At 42.1% G+C, this 17,244-nt stretch overlaps 1 long non-coding RNA gene across 1 annotated transcript in view; it reads right to left on the bottom strand.

The window, feature by feature from the left end:
- Nucleotides 1-8,996: 8,996 nt before the first annotated feature.
- The window catches only part of LOC138651693 (uncharacterized), a 10,840-nt gene continuing 2,592 nt past the window's right edge, over nt 8,997-17,244 (bottom strand). Inside the window, exons 2-3 of the long non-coding RNA XR_011315517.1 lie at nt 14,439-14,551; nt 8,997-9,083 (exon numbers count right to left, since the gene is read on the bottom strand). This is a non-coding gene — a long non-coding RNA (uncharacterized lncRNA). The remainder of the gene's footprint in view (nt 9,084-14,438; nt 14,552-17,244) is intronic.

The raw sequence follows: 17,244 nt of genomic DNA, 5'->3' as shown, positions 1-17,244 counted from the left end.
GTTGAGTGGTCTGCACATTTGGGTGGTCTGCACAGTTGGGTGGTTTGGACAGTTGAGTGGGGGAAATATATTTATTTCTTACTGGTAACTGTGCTTTTGGTATGGTGGCCAGGCAGCATTTTAATGATACTTACTTGAAGATTAATCATATATCTTCAGGATAGCATTTTTGTACATGATAGGTTCCATTTATAGGTCATTTTAAAAAATGTAAGGATGGACGCCTAACAAGTTCCCTTGAGTAATGGTGGTAGGAAAAGAGACCCTGAATCTAACAATAGTAACATAGTAACATAGTTAGTAAGGCCGAAAAAAGACATTTGTCCATCCAGTTCAGCCTATATTCCGTCATAATAAATCCCCAGATCTACGTCCTTTTACAGAACCTAATAATTGTATGATACAATATTGTTCTGCTCCAGGAAGACATCCAGGCCTCTCTTGAACCCCTCGACTGAGTTCGCCATCACCACCTCCTCAGGCAAGCAATTCCAGATTCTCACTGCCCTAACAGTAAAGAATCCTCTTCTATGTTGGTGGAAAAACCTTCTCTCCTCCAGACGCAAAGAATGCCCCCTTGTGCCCGTCACCTTCCTTGGTATAAACAGATCCTCAGCGAGATATTTGTATTGTCCCCTTATATACTTATACATGGTTATTAGATCGCCCCTCAGTCGTCTTTTTTCTAGACTAAATAATCCTAATTTCGCTAATCTATCTGGGTATTGTAGTTCTCCCATCCCCTTTATTAATTTTGTTGCCCTCCTTTGTACTCTCTCTAGTTCCATTATATCCTTCCTGAGCACCGGTGCCCAAAACTGGACACAGTACTCCATGTGCGGTCTAACTAGGGATTTGTACAGAGGCAGTATAATGCTCTCATCATGTGTATCCAGACCTCTTTTAATGCACCCCATGATCCTGTTTGCCTTGGCAGCTACTGCCTGGCACTGGCTGCTCCAGGTAAGTTTATCATTAACTAGGATCCCCAAGTCCTTCTCCCTGTCAGATTTACCCAGTGGTTTCCCGTTCAGTGTGTAATGGTGATATTGATTCCTTCTTCCCATGTGTATAACCTTACATTTATCATTGTTAAACCTCATCTGCCACCTTTCAGCCCAAGTTTCCAACTTATCCAGATCCATCTGTAGCAGAATACTATCTTCTCTTGTATTAACTGCTTTACATAGTTTTGTATCATCTGCAAATATCGATATTTTACTGTGTAAACCTTCTACCAGATCATTAATGAATATGTTGAAGAGAACAGGTCCCAATACTGACCCCTGCGGTACCCCACTGGTCACAGCGACCCAGTTAGAGACTATACCATTTATAACCACCCTCTGCTTTCTATCACTAAGCCAGTTACTAACCCATTTACACACATTTTCCCCCAGACCAAGCATTCTCATTTTGTGTACCAACCTCTTGTGCGGCACGGTATCAAACGCTTTGGAAAAATCGAGATATACCACGTCCAATGACTCACCGTGGTCCAGCCTATAGCTTACCTCTTCATAAAAATTGATTAGATTGGTTTGACAGGAGCGATTTCTCATAAACCCATGCTGATATGGAGTTAAACAGTTATTCTCATTGAGATAATCCAGAATAACATCCCTCAGAAACCCTTCAAATATTTTACCAACAATAGAGGTTAGACTTACTGGCCTATAATTTCCAGGTTCACTTTTAGAGCCCTTTTTGAATATTGGCACCACATTTGCTATGCGCCAATCCTGCGGAACAGACCCTGTCGCTATAGAGTCCCTAAAAATAAGAAATAATGGTTTATCTATTACATTACTTAGTTCCCTTAGTACTCGTGGGTGTATGCCATCCGGACCCGGAGATTTATCTATTTTAATCTTATTTAGCCGGTTTCGCACCTCTTCTTGGGTTAGATTGGTGACCCTTAATATAGGGTTTTCATTGTTTCTTGGGATTTCACCTAGCATTTCATTTTCCACCGTGAATACCGTGGAGAAGAAGGTGTTTAATATGTTAGCTTTTTCCTCGTCATCTACAACCATTCTTTCCTCACTATTTTTTAAGGGGCCTACATTTTCAGTTTTTATTCTTTTACTATTGATATAGTTGAAGAACAGTTTGGGATTAGTTTTACTCTCCTTAGCAATGTGCTTCTCTGTTTCCTTTTTGGCAGCTTTAATTAGTTTTTTAGATAAAGTATTTTTCTCCCTATAGTTTTTTAGAGCTTCAATGGTGCCATCCTGCTTTAGTAGTGCAAATGCTTTTTTTTTTACTGTTAATTGCCTGTCTTACTTCTTTGTTTAGCCACATTGGGTTTTTCCTATTTCTAGTCCTTTTATTCCCACAAGGTATAAACCGCTTACACTGCCTATTTAGGATGTTCTTAAACATTTCCCATTTATTATCTGTATTCTCATTTCTGAGGATATTGTCCCAGTCTACCAGATTAAGGGCATCTCTAAGCTGTTCAAACTTTGCCTTCCTAAAGTTCAATGTTTTTGTGACTCCCTGACAAGTCCCCCTAGTGAAAGACAGGTGAAACTGCACAATATTGTGGTCGCTATTTCCTAAATGCCCAACCACCTGCAGATTTGTTATTCTGTCAGGTCTATTAGATAGTATTAGGTCTAAAAGTGCTGCTCCTCTGGTTGAATTCTGCACCAATTGTGAAAGATAATTTTTCTTGGTTATTAGCAGAAACCTGTTGCCTTTATGGGTTTCACAGGTTTCTGTTTCCCAGTTAATATCCGGGTAGTTAAAGTCCCCCATAACCAGGACCTCATTATGGGTTGCAGCTTCATCTATCTGCTTTAGAAGTAGACTTTCCATGCTTTCTGTTATATTTGGGGGTTTGTAACAGACCCCAATGAGAATTTTGTTACCATTTTTCCCTCCATGAATTTCAACCCATATGGACTCGACATCTTCATTCCCTTCGCTAATATCCTCCCTTAAAGTGGACTTTAGACAAGACTTTACATAGAGACAAACCCCTCCTCCTCTCCGATTTTTACGATCCTTTCTAAACAGACTGTAACCCTGTAAGTTAACTGCCCAGTCATAGCTTTCATCTAACCATGTCTCGGTTATTCCCACTATGTCAAAGTTACCTGTAGATATTTCTGCTTCTAGTTCTTCCATCTTGTTTGTCAGGCTTCTGGCGTTTGCGAGCATGCAGTTTAGAGGATTTTGTTTTGTTCCAATCTCCTCACTGTGGATTGTTTTAGAAATGTTCTTACCTCCCTTCTGAGTATGTTTTCCTGGGTCGTCTTTGTACGAGTCTAATGTTTTTCTTCCCGTCCCCTCTTCTTCTAGTTTAACGCCCTCCTGATGAGTGTAGCGAGTCTTCTGGCGAATGTGTGTTTCCCAGGTTTGTTGAGGTGTAGTCCGTCTCTGGCGAGGAGTCCATCATACCAGTAATTCACACCGTGGTCCAGGAATCCAAATCCTTGTTGTCTGCACCATCGTCTTAGCCAGTTGTTTGCATCAAGGATCCTGTTCCATCTCCTGGTGCCATGCCCATCTACTGGAAGGATAGAAGAAAAAACTACCTGTGCATCCAGTTCCTTTACTTTCTTCCCCAACTCTTCAAAGTCTTTGCAGATTGTCGGTAGGTCCTTCCTTGCCGTGTCATTGGTGCCAACATGTATCAGAAGAAATGGGTGGACGTCCTTGGAGCTGAAGAGCTTTGGTATCCTATCGGTCACATCCTTGATCATCGCACCTGGAAGGCAGCATACTTCTCTTGCAGTTATGTCCGGTCTGCAGATGGCTGCTTCTGTGCCTCTCAGTAGTGAGTCTCCCACCACCACCACTCTTCGTTGCTTCTTGGCTGTACTTTTTGCTGTCACTTGTTGCTGTGTGCCCTTTTCTTTTTTGCTTGCTGGTATTGCTTCATTCTTAGGTGTGCCATCTTCATCCTCTACAAAGATTTGATATCGGTTCTTCAGTTGTGTGGTTGGTGATTTCTCCATGGTCTTCTTGCTTCTTTTGGTCACATGCTTCCACTCATCTGCTTTTGGAGGTTCTCTGACACTTTTTGCACCTTCTGTGACCAGTAGAGATGCTTCTGTTCTGTCTAGAAAGTCTTCATTCTCTTTGATGAGTTTCAAAGTTGCTATTCTTTCTTCCAGACCCCGCACCTTTTCTTCTAAAAGGGCCACTAGTCTACACTTCTGACAGGTGAAATTGGATTCTTCTTCTGGTCGATCTGTGAACATGTAGCACATGCTGCAGCTCACCATGTAGGTTGTCACATCTGCCATGTTGCTCCTAGATCCTGCTGACTTGCTGTGTGTTATCCTTCTTGTGTAATCTACTCAGCCAAGCTCTCTTGCAATAATGTCCTACAGGCAAAAAGCAGCTGGTGCCGGCTGTACACAACGATCTTCTAGCTTAGGGAGACTTCGCTTCTCCCAGAAGGCACCTGGAATATGCAAATTAGCCTCCTGAAGCTTGAATCCCTGGTTTGGTGATGCTTTCGAAGCAGCTGGTCCCGGCTGTACCCAACGATCTTCTAGCTTAGGGAGACTTCGCTTCTCCCAGAAGGCACCTGGAATATGCAAATTAGCCTCCTGAAGCTTGAATCCCTGGTTTGGTGATGCTTTCGAAGCAGCTGGTCCCGGCTGTACCCAACGATCTTCTAGCTTAGGGAGACTTCGCTTCTCCCAGAAGGCACCTGGAATATGCAAATTAGCCTCCTGAAGCTTGAATCCCTGGTTTGTATCACTTAGTTTCCTGGTTTCAGTAGTTGTGATACAATTAGCGTTTTTACATTAAGGATGAAGCAGAGGTGACAAAACTAACCCTGCCCCCACTACAGTTGACCCTGCCCACACCAGACTCTGTATGTACATAGTCTATTGACAGTGAGCTGCTTATCACATGAAGGGGACAGTTTCTATACTGCATCACCTCATCAAATTCTCCCTCCTTGGTATAACGTCCCCTACTAGCTGTGCCCTTACACTGCCCACCCCGTTACCGCACTCCTCACGCTACTCTATTCTGTGAACAACTCACACTTTTCTACATCCATTTCTCCTCATACTATTCCTCTCAATAGTCTCCTCACATGTTTTCCCCTCCCTCCTCATACTGTCTCCTCTCATATCCCCCTCTCAATCATACTGTCTCTTCATATATTTACCCCTTGCTCTCCTTACTGCCTCCTCACACATCTATCTGACTCCCCATACTGTGTCCGCACATATCCCACATCACCCTCGCTCCCCATACTGTGTCTGCATACATTCTTCCTATCACTCACCATACCATAGCTGCATATATTCTTCCCCACGCTCCTCATAGTGTGTGTCTGCATCCATCCCCCACTCACCATACTGTTACTGCACCCATCCCTTTCCTCACTTCCCATACTGTGTCTGCACCCAATCCCTCCCACACTTCCCATACAGTATCTGCGTACTTTACCCTCCTTAGCTCCCCATACTGGGTCCACATCTATTCTCCCCTTTCTGTGTTCGCACCCATCCCCCCACTCACCATACTGTCTGCACCCATCCCCTCCCTCACTTCCCATACAGTGTCCGAATACATTATCCCTTTTAGCTCCCCATAGTGCATCCGTACCCATTCTCTCCATTCTGTGTTCGCACCAATCTCCCCATTCACCATACTGTATCTGCACTTATCCCCCTTATACTGTTTACTCATACATTCCTCCCTCTAGCTCCTCATACTGTGTCCGCACCCATCCCCCCATTCACCATACTGTGTCTGCACCAATCACCTCACTCACCATACTGTGTCCACACCCATCCCACCACTCACCATACTGTGTCTGCATCCATCCCTCCACTCACCATACTATGTCTGTACTGATCCCCCACTCACCATACTGTGTCTGCACTCATTCCCCAATACTGTTTTGTAGTATATGCCCCATCTCCACCCTTGCTCTCCCGCTCCTGTCACATAACCTGATCACATTGCTGACGTCGCCCTGACCAATCTCCCCATCTCTTTCTTTAATTAACCAAGGCGAGGTTCCATCAAAGTAAGAGGATAGGGTTGAGTAAGTTTGAGTGATGGGGTGAATTGGCATGTGTTCACGAAGAAAAGTGATTCAAAGGTAGTTAGATCAGATCTGAGCTCTGTGACCAGCTGGAGTGTTGAAATAAAGGATTGCAACTGTAGACACGAGAACCATGATAATGGTATGTTTCGGTAAAGGTTTTTGAGTTCATATAGATTTGGTAGAGTAAATGCTGTTAATAGAACATGTTTAAGTCTATTTTTATTGCTAAATACCCAGATCATGGATCTCTTAACTCCCATCCCGGCAGGGAATTCTGGGTTATCAAGTAGAGGGGTCTGAAAGACGTAAGTACAATTGATCACTGGGAGCATGCAAGCTGCACCTTCTCTGAGCCTTCTGTCAGTTTAACAGCCGGCTCACAGAACAGCTGACTCCCAATCCAGGAGGCGGCAGAATGCAGCCACTGGGGAGACACCTCAGACTGTTGCATCACAGGGCTCCATGGCACCCCTCATGCTGGCTGCACCTGAGGCACATGCCCAGTCATATACATGCCTATTAGGGAATGGTTGGAAAACTGCTCAAATGCCAGATAGTCACAGCAATGATAATGTGCTGGTAATAAAACCTTCACTGTAAGTAAACAAAAGCACACAGCCTGAGCCACACATCACTGAATTCAGTGTTTTAACCCTTATCTTATGCTGTCCTCAGATTACATAACTAAAACCTGCTGACAGATTTCCTTTAATGGCCTCTTTTCAACTGGCATACTAGATTTCTATGCACGCAGAATGTTCATTTATATAATTGTTCTGTGATTACAGATCATCATGTTATCTGCAGCACATCTCTTGTTGACAAAGTACAATGTGCTGCCAAGAATGAAAATTTTTAAGCTTGCTTAAAAATTATCCCACACAATGAACAAGCATTTTGCTCATTTGCTGGGTGATTGCTAGTCTGTTTACACTTGGCCAATAATAGGGAACGATCTTAAGCCAAATTTTTTTTCAAACCCGTAGCAAAGAGAAAAGTTCATATGCGTTAATGGGACATATGGACAGGAGTTGTTCTGCTGGTTGGAGGATTGAAGGGGCATTTTAGTGGCGGCAAATGTGCACACTAGCTTCTCCTTACTACAAAATCTCGTAAAAGGTTCAAATTAGGTTTAATAATCACTGAAGTCCCATTCTGATGTGCTGTAGAAAAGCTAATAACTTCATAGCTAGACCTTCAACTGTTTGAGGAGATGTCTCTCCTTAAAGGTGTTTTCTATTGCTTTGAAATTGATGACAATGACTGATATTGAGGCCATCAATATCAGATTGGGGGGGGGGCGACCCATCATCTGTTCTCGGCGTCTTACTTTTGACAAGTAAGCCAAGAATATGCAACACTTGAGATGTTCAATAAGCTTCTGCCTTCTTCTAAGTGGTTATACCCAAGCAAATGAGATCAAAGAAGCAGGAAATTCTTCTCTTCCATGGGAAACCCACTTGTAATATTCTCATGGAATCAGAAGCCCAAAAAGTACAAAAGGTCTTTGGGTGACCATAATTTATTATATCTACTATTGAAATCGATATCCACATAATAGTTCCAAAGGACGTCTCCATTAAAAGCTTTATTGTTTCAAATCTTGAGGGAGTATTGACAAGGAGGTACTTGACATATAGATAGAACGTAATGAGGATTCATGCACACAACAAGGATGCTTGTATGGACCTAGTTGGGTGGTAAATGGTGTCCTTATAGTAAATCATTACCAACGTGTAGACCTTCCATGTCCCTCTATATGGTGGTCTCAGTGAAGATCTGCATTTTCCCATTGCTTCGAGTCAAGAATACTTCTGCAGTAGAAAATATGATGAACTTGGAGCATGTGGACCTAGAAAAATCTAGAAAAAATGCTGTAGATAGTCTAAACGGTCCTACATGTTGGAGAAGACACAAGAACATTTTAGATGGTCACCTATGAAGCTCATTGTATTACTAAAGTGTAGCATTGAGCAAAAAGATTAGCAGGACCCTGGTTGGAAGTTTGTGGCCACCAGACCAGAGCACTGAGAACCTCCATCAGCTCCTTTTCCAATGAATATGCCTTCTAGCGTGATTATATTGCGGCACAAAGTATTCATGATGTCGTGGAGAAGAGGGACCGGGAATCCTTCCGGACTAGCAAGGTGACCGCTGGACCAGAGAACTGAGAACCTCCTACTATCTACATCGGCTCCGTTTCTGATTCGGATGCCTTTCCGTCGTGGTTATATTGTGGCACAAAACATTCATGATGTCGTGGAGAAGAGGGACCGAGGATCCTGTAGGACTAGCAACGTGGCAGCTGGACCAGGGTCCTGCAAATCTTTTGCTCAACTCCACCATAGTGATAATTAAAATTTGTAGTGTTATTAATTATGACATTTTCAATTTTGCATTTAGTTCTACAAAGTTGAAACCAAACCGACGTTGTCGCACAATTATAAAAAAGGAGAAAATGCCATTTTTGTTTTGTGTATAAATTTCAATTTATTTCTAAGGAAGGCTATCACGATGAGGCTCGAGGAAGCCACATTCCACCTTAAGACACAGTATTAATGCTGCTAGGTAACAAACATTAACGAATGACATGCATTGAAGGCATGGGACTGTGAAATGTGCTGATTGGAGATAATGATACATAACTGAAAACGGAATTCAATGGAAATTACTAGTAAACATTCAGATTGCAATCAATGGGCTTTGCCCGTCTCCAATCCCCAACAGAATTCGTAATGCAGCACTTTTTTTCCAAGAATTTCAAGTCTCCATCAAAACAGATCCTAAACCGCGTTCAGATTTAACTTCGATCCGCGTTTGCCAAAGCGTAACCCGAAAGAGTTAATGTTGTAACCGACTTGGGCTTGTCGCGACTGTCGACCGTTTAGGTAATTGGCCAGTAATTCCTCCAGTGAATGCTTTAAGTTTTCTGTGTCGTCTGTCTCGTAATGCGGACTCTGGAATTCCACGCATGAAGCACTTTTAACAATTTCCATCAGGTCACAAATGTTCAACGTTGGCCCCACATCTCTCTCGAAAACTGTGTTCACTGGGAAAAAAAAGTGAAAAATGGCTCATCATTAAGAAATATCTTATTCCGAAAAAATATACTGCAAACAATTACCTAAAAAAACAAGTAAAGAAGAAAATCCTAACGAGACAACCCTAGTACACATGCCGCATTTTGTGCCCATGTGGCTGGGGTATGTGTGACACCGGATGTGGATACAGATGACGCCTCCTCCACCTTCATTCTCCCTGTGCTTCTGATGCCTCAGCGCAACGGGCGTGATGACATCATTACATCACCGATGACATCATTACATCACCGATGACATCATTACATCACGATTGCTGTGCGAAGCAGAGACATACCAGCAGAGAAAATGGGAGAGGTGATTTTTTTTTTTTAATTAGTACTTTGTGGGGGTCATCATACTATTTGTGGTGCCATCTACTATTTGGTGGGCTATTTGAGGGGCCATCATGCTACTTGTTTGGCCATCATATTATTTGGAGGGCTATTTGTAGCGCCATGATGCAACTTAGTGGGCCATCATACTATTGGGAGTACTATATGGGGGCAATCATAGTATTTGGCGGGCATCAAACTACGTGAAGGGCTATTTAAGGGGTCCATCGTACTAGATGGAGGACTATTTCTGGGGTCATCATCCTGTTTGAGGGCCATTTGGGAGACTATAGGTAACCATTAAACTGTTTAAAAAGCTGTGTGGGGGGCCAGTTATATTGTTTGGAGATGTGTGCAGGGTACATTATACTGTGTACAGGGTTGTACGTGGTGAATCATACTGTGTGGAGGGTTGTGTGGGAGCCGTTATACTGTTTGGAGGGCTAGTGTGAGGGATTGTATGGGGGCCACTATAGGGTATGGAGGGCTGTGTGGGGGGCAATTATGTTGTGTAGAAGGCTGTGTTGGGGCAATGTGGGGGTTTCATACTTTGCAGGGGGTACAGTAGGGTCATAAGACTGTCCATGTGGTGGTTACTTTGCAAGAATTCATTGCGGAGGTTTCCTCCCCTGTCCAGGAGATGTGGTACGATCAGACCATGTTCCTGCACGGTCAGACACAACCATTACACAGTCACAGCAGGGGCACATTTATAAGATTATCTCAGCACAGGAACATTTTTGTTTAACACATTTAGTTGTGGAATCACAGATCTTCTCTTTGGGCATTTGTTTTTTCTCCTTTGACGTTGGCCAATCAAAACATGGCGACACGCCTGGAGCAGTTCAGTGGTACATGCCCAGTTGGTTGAAAGGAAATTATGCGTCTTTATTTACAGGGGAGATAACTTTGGAATGGAGGGGCGCAGAAGAAAAGAAAAACTATTCCAAAATCAATGGAGCAACAACAATTGTAGGAGCTGTTCAGTTTGCATTTGAAAAAATGTAGTGAATGGTCCCCTTTTTGGACAGGTGGATTGAGGTCCACTACTGAGTGCGATCGAATGTATACAAATACATAGGCCGAGAATTACTGATGGAAATAGAACAATTGTTACTACTATCCTTTTGTCGCCATACAGCGCCATTTCCTCAGCAGCACATTCCCTGTTTACACAGGTCAAGGTGCTGTCGATAATTTTTATTTTTATGTTGGCATTAATGGTGCAATCACCCAGTGAATGAGTCCATCAAAGTCCGTCTAAATACACCTTGAGGCTGATAGGACTTGAGTGATCATCTATATATATAATTGTTTAAGGGTTTTTCCGTCTGTCTGTCTGTCTGTCTGTCTTTCTGTCTGTCTGTCTGTCCAGCAAACCCCGCGTCTCTGATTGATCGAGGCCACCAGGCCTCGACCAATCAGCGACGGGCACAGCATGGCGACGATGATGTCATAAAGATTGCCTCGACCAATCAGCGACGGGCACAGTCTGCCGCGAATTCGCCTCGACCAATCAGCGACGGGCACAGTATGGACGTAGATGTCATAATGGTTGCCATGGCGACGATGATGTCATAAAGGTTGCCTCGACCAATCAGCGACGGGCACAGTCTGCCGTTAATTCTGGAATCATCATTGTCCATATACTACGGGGGCTCATTCAGATGTGCCTGCAAATTGGTCCAATCTTGGACCACAATTCACGTACTGACCACAGGTCTGTCAACCCGAGCATGTCAGCTGTTGTGAATTCTGTTGTCGGGCTCCCTCCTGTGGTCATGAATGGTACTTCGGCTGGTTCTGTCCATGGACTTCCTCTGGTGGGTGTTTCTGAGTTTCACAGGTGACGAGGTTAATTCGTTAGCTGCTGCTCTATTTAACTCCACTTAGATCTTTGCTCCATGCCACCTGTCAATGTTCCAGTATTGGTCTAGGTCACTCCTGGATCGTTCTTGTGACCTGTCTTCCCATCAGAAGCTAAGTTCCAGCTTGTACTTCTTTGGTTTGCTATTTTTCTGTCCAGCTTGCTATTTAATTTGTTGTCTTGCTTGCTGGAAGCTCTGGGACACAGAGGGAGCGCCTCCGCACCGTGAGTCGGTGCGGAGGGTCTTTTTGCGCCCTCTGCGTGGTCTTTTTGTAGGTTTTTGTGCTGACCGCAAAGTAACCTTTCCTATCCTCGGTCTGTTCAGTAAGTCGGGCCTCACTTTGCTAAATCTATTTCATCTCTGTGTTTGTATTTTCATCTTTACTCACAGTCATTATATGTGGGGGGCTGCCTTTTCCTTTGGGGAATTTCTCTGAGGCAAGGTAGGCTTTATTTTTCTATCTTCAGGGCTAGCTAGTTTCTCAGGCTGTGCCGAGTTGCATAGGGTACGTTAGGCGCAATCCACGGCTATTTCTAGTGTGTTTGATAGGTTTAGGAATTGCGGTCAGCAGAGTTCCCACGTCCCAGAGCTCGTCCTTATTATCAGTAACTATCAGGTCATTCCGTGTGCTCTTAACCACCAGGTCCATTATTGTCCTGACCACCAGGTCATAACAGTCAGCCTCATAGAAATATATCAAGCTGTCATGTTCTGCTCAAGTGTTTGCCATCCTCGTTCAGACCCATTTGCGTCTGAATGAGCCGTAAGACGCCCTGAACCTGAAGGATTTTGATTTTGGCTGAATAGATCTAAGGCTTTGGATATTTTTTGTATATCAGTGTTAATTATATATTGATTAAAAATATTGACTAATATATATATTACTAGATGGTGGCCCGATTCTAACGCATCGGGTATTCTAGAATACGCATGTCCACATAGTATATTCCCCAACCACGTAGTATATTGCCCAACCACGTAGTATATTGCCCAGCCACGTAGTATATTGCCCAGCCACGTAGTATATTGCCCAGCCACGTAGTATATTGCCCAGCCACGTAGTATATTCCCCAGCCACATAGTATATTGCCCAGCCATGTAGTATATTGCTCAGCCACGTAGTATATTGCCCAGCCACGTAGTATATTCCCCAGCCACGTAGTATATTGCCCAGCCATGTAGTATATTGCCCAGCCATGTAGTATATTGCCCAGCCACGTAGTATATTGCCCAGCCCCGTAGTATATTGCCCAGCTACGTAGTATATTGCCCAGTCACGTAGTATATTGCCCAGCCACGTAGTATATTGCCCAGCCCTGTAGTTCACGTAGTATATTGCCCAGTCACATAGTATATTGCCCAACTACGTAGTATATTGCCCAGTTTGCCCAGTCACATAATATATTGCCCAGTCACATACTATATTGCCCAACCACGTAGTATATTGCCCAACCACGTAGTATATTGCCCAGCCACGTAGTATATTGCCCAGCCACGTAGTATATTGCCCAGCCACGTAGTATATTGCCCAGCCACGTAGTATATTCCCCAGCCACATAGTATATTGCCCAGCCATGTAGTATATTGCTCAGCCACGTAGTATATTGCCCAGCCACGTAGTATATTCCCCAGCCACGTAGTATATTGCCCAGCCATGTAGTATATTGCCCAGCCATGTAGTATATTGCCCAGCCACGTAGTATATTGCCCAGCCCCGTAGTATATTGCCCAGCTACGTAGTATATTGCCCAGTCACGTAGTATATTGCCCAGCCCTGTAGTTCACGTAGTATATTGCCCAGTCACATAGTATATTGCCCAACTACGTAGTATATTGCCCAGTTTGCCCAGTCACATAATATATTGCCCAGTCACATACTATATTGCCCAGCCACGTAGTATATTGCCCAGTCACATAGTATATTGCCCAGCTGCGTAGTATATTGCCCAGTCACATAGTATATTGCCCAGCTGCGTAGTATATTGCCCAGGCACATAGTATATTGCCCAGCCACATAGTATATTGCCCAGCCACGTAGTTCACATAGTATATTGCCCAGCTACGTAGTATATTGCCCAGCTTGCCCAGTCACATAGTATATTGCCCAGCCACATAGTATATTGCCCAGCCACGTAGTATACAGCACAGAGCCACATATTATATTGCCCAGCCATGTAGCATACAGCAAAGAGCCATATAGTATATTGCCCAGCCACGTAGTATACAGGACAGAGTCACGTAGTATACAGCACAGAGCCACGTAGTATATTGCCCAGTCAAGTAGTATATTGGCCAGTCACATAGTACATTGGCCAGTCACGTAGTATGCACCATATCCCTGTTAAAAAAAGAATTAAAATAAAAAATAATTACATACTCACCTCCTGGAGCCTCCGGATCGAAGCGGCCGGTTCCCGATGCTTGTCGCGCGCTCTGGTCTGAAGACTGCATTCTCGCGAGATGATGACGTAGAGGTCTCGCGAGACCGTACGTCATCATCTCGTAAGACCGCAATGCATGCAGCGGTCACCGGGGCATCGCGAGGAGCATCGGTAACCGGCCGGTTCGATCCGAAAGGCTCCGGAAGGTGAGTATGTAACTATTTTTTATTTTTTTATTATTTTTAACATTAGATATTTTTACTATTCATGCTGCACAGGCAGCATGAATAGTAAAAAGTTGGTCACACAGGGTTAATAGCAGCTTTAACCGAGTGCATTACACCGCGGTCAACGCTGCCATTAACCCTGTGTGAGCGCTGACTGGAGGGGAGTATGCGGACGCCGGGCACTGACTGCGGGGAGGAAGGAGCGGCCATTTTCTTCCGGACTGTGCCCGTCGCTGATTGGTCGTGGCTGTTTTGCCACGACCAATCAGCGATGTGGATTTCCATGACTGACCGGATGATTGATGATGATTGGCCGCGACCAATGAATATCCGTGACAGATAGAAGGACAGACAGACGGAAGTGACCCTTAGACAATTATATAGTAGATTATTGTTCATCCATCAAGTCACCATGGCTCGAGATCGAGCCGAAGGCCTTTAAATAATGACAATAATTATTAAAAATATATATTATTATTATAAATTGATTAAAAAAATGCTTGTATTGCTTCTCACCTACAGTCCTCATGTCAGATCCAGGTAATATTGGCATGGCTTTTGAAGAACAGGTCAACCAGCAGATGGCCATTACTGTCACACAACATATCAATCTCATGGTTATTCTGAGCCTTTGTATCAAAAGCAAAATTGACAGAAAACATAGTCAGCGGAGTGGTCAACAAAAATAATCAATCATATAAAAAACTAATAAAAAAGTGAATCTAATAATTAAAATCTCAAGGCTAATAGCTAGAATTAAAGTGTTTGCTGCACTTTTTATCAAAACAATCCTTAATTTTATAATGCATCCATATTTTCCTGTTTAAACTCTTTCCTAAGAAATTCTCCAAAATGGCCTCTTTGGGGTGTGGGTTTTCTAAATCTTGTCTATTTTGCAAACCTATTTCCGAAATTGTCTTGGACTTTTAGAAAGTATGCTGATCTAATATTAAACTTAAGTGGAATCATTCTTAGGGTTCATTCAGAAAACCGTATAACCGGTCTATGTGTTGGTCATGTGCGCCACGAACCGGACACGAAGAGCACATGGCCCTATTATACCAATGTGGCTGCGTATTATGTGGTTTTCTACGCAAACTGAAGATCCACGTGGAGAAAAATTGCACCAATCACTACTCTGCTCAGTTTTACGGACAGGTATAAGGCAGGGAGTCAAAAACAGATGTGGTCCAACATTTAGACGGGTGCAGGTAGGCAAAAACACTGTTAAAATGTCAAAAGAGCAAAAGCTATTGCATTTGTCATCTTACACTAGTCACATTGGGGGAATGCATTATTTTCATAGACGAATTACTGTGTATACCGTACTTGTTTATAAGCCGAGTTTTTCAGCACATTTTTGGTGCTAAAATTGTCCCCCTTGGCTTAAAAACCGGAGAACCTGGAGGAAACCCACGCAAACACGGGGAGAACATATAAACTCCTTGCAGATGTTGTCCTTGGTGGGATTTGAACCCAGGACCCCAGCGAGCCACGGGGATAAGGAGCCATGTAGACAGGGATGGGGATGAGGAACCATGCATATCTGAATAGCGATTAGGGGACAATGCATACCTGGCTTATACAGTAAGTTTTCCCAGTTTTTCTTGGCAAAATTAGGTGCCTCGGCATATTCTCAGGTCGGCTTATACACAAGTATTTATGGTTTATAAAAAACTAGAAACAATTCAGTAAAAGTAATGGGATGTTTGAATTCAGAACTCCTGAAATACCCCAAATCCATTCACAAAACCAAAACCTTGACATCTATCTATCTATCTATCTATCTATCTATCTATCTATCTATCTATCTATCTATCTATCTATCTATCATCTATCATCTATCTATCTATCTATCTATATATTATCTATCTATCTATCTATCTATCATCTATCTATTATCTATCATCTATCATCTATCTATCTATATATCTATATATTATCTATCTATCTATCTATCTATCGATCATAACTATGTATCTATCTATCTATCTATCTATCTATCTATCATCTATCTATCATCTATCATCTATCTATTATCTATCTATCTATCATCTATCATCTATCTATTATCTATCTATCTATTATCTATCATCTATCTATCATCTATCTATCTAATAATGATAATAATAATCTTTATTTTTATATAGCGCTAACATATTCCGCAGCGCTTTACAGTTTTTGCACACATTATCATCACTGTCCCTGATGGGGCTCACAATCTAGAATCCCTATCAGTATGTCTTTGGAATGTGGGAGGAAACCGGAGTGCCCGGAGGAAACCCACGCAAACACGGAGAGAACATACAAACTCTTTGCAGATGTTGTCCTGGGTGGGATTAGAACCCAGGACCCCAGTGCTGCAAGGCTGCTGTGCTAACCACTGCACCACCATGCTGCCCTATTATCTATCTATCTATCTATCTATCTATCTATCTATCTATCTATCTATCTATCTATCTATCTATCTATTATCTATCATCTATCTATCTATCTATTATCTATCTATTATCTATCTATCTATCTATCTATCTATCATCTATCTATTATCTATCTATCATCTATCTATCATCTATCTATTATCTATCTATCTATCATCTATCTATCATCTATCTATCATCTATCTATCATCTATCTATCTATCTATCTATTATCTATCATCTAGCTATCTATTATCTATCTATTATCTATCTATCTATCATCTATCTATCATCTATCTATCATCTATCTATTATCTATCTATCTATCATCTATCTATCTATCTATCTATCATCTATCTATCTATCTATTATCTATCATCTATCTATCTATTATCTATCTATTATCTATCTATCTATCTATCTATCTATCATCTATCTATTATCTATCTATCTATCTATCTATCATCTATCTATTATCTATCTATCTATCTATCTATCTATCTATCTATCTATCATCTATCTATCATCTATCTATTATCTATCTATCTATCTATCTATCTATCTATCTATTATCTATCATCTATCTATCTATTATCTATCTATCTATCTATCTATCTATCTATCTATCTATCATCTATCTATCATCTATCTATCTATCTATCTATCTATCTATCTATTATCTATCATCTATCTATCTATTATCTATCTATTATCTATCTATTATCTATCTATCTATCATCTATCTATCTATCTATCTATCTATCTATTATCTATCTATTATCTATCTATCTATCTATCATCTATCTATTATCTATCTATCTATCTATCTATCTATCTATTATCTATCTATCTATCTATCTATCTATCTATTATCTATCATCTATCTATCTATTATCTATCTA

Source organism: Ranitomeya imitator, chromosome 10 (assembly GCF_032444005.1).
Source record: "Ranitomeya imitator isolate aRanImi1 chromosome 10, aRanImi1.pri, whole genome shotgun sequence".
Lineage (NCBI taxonomy): Eukaryota > Metazoa > Chordata > Amphibia > Anura > Dendrobatidae > Ranitomeya > Ranitomeya imitator.
This window is presented reverse-complemented; position numbering and strand designations above follow the sequence as displayed.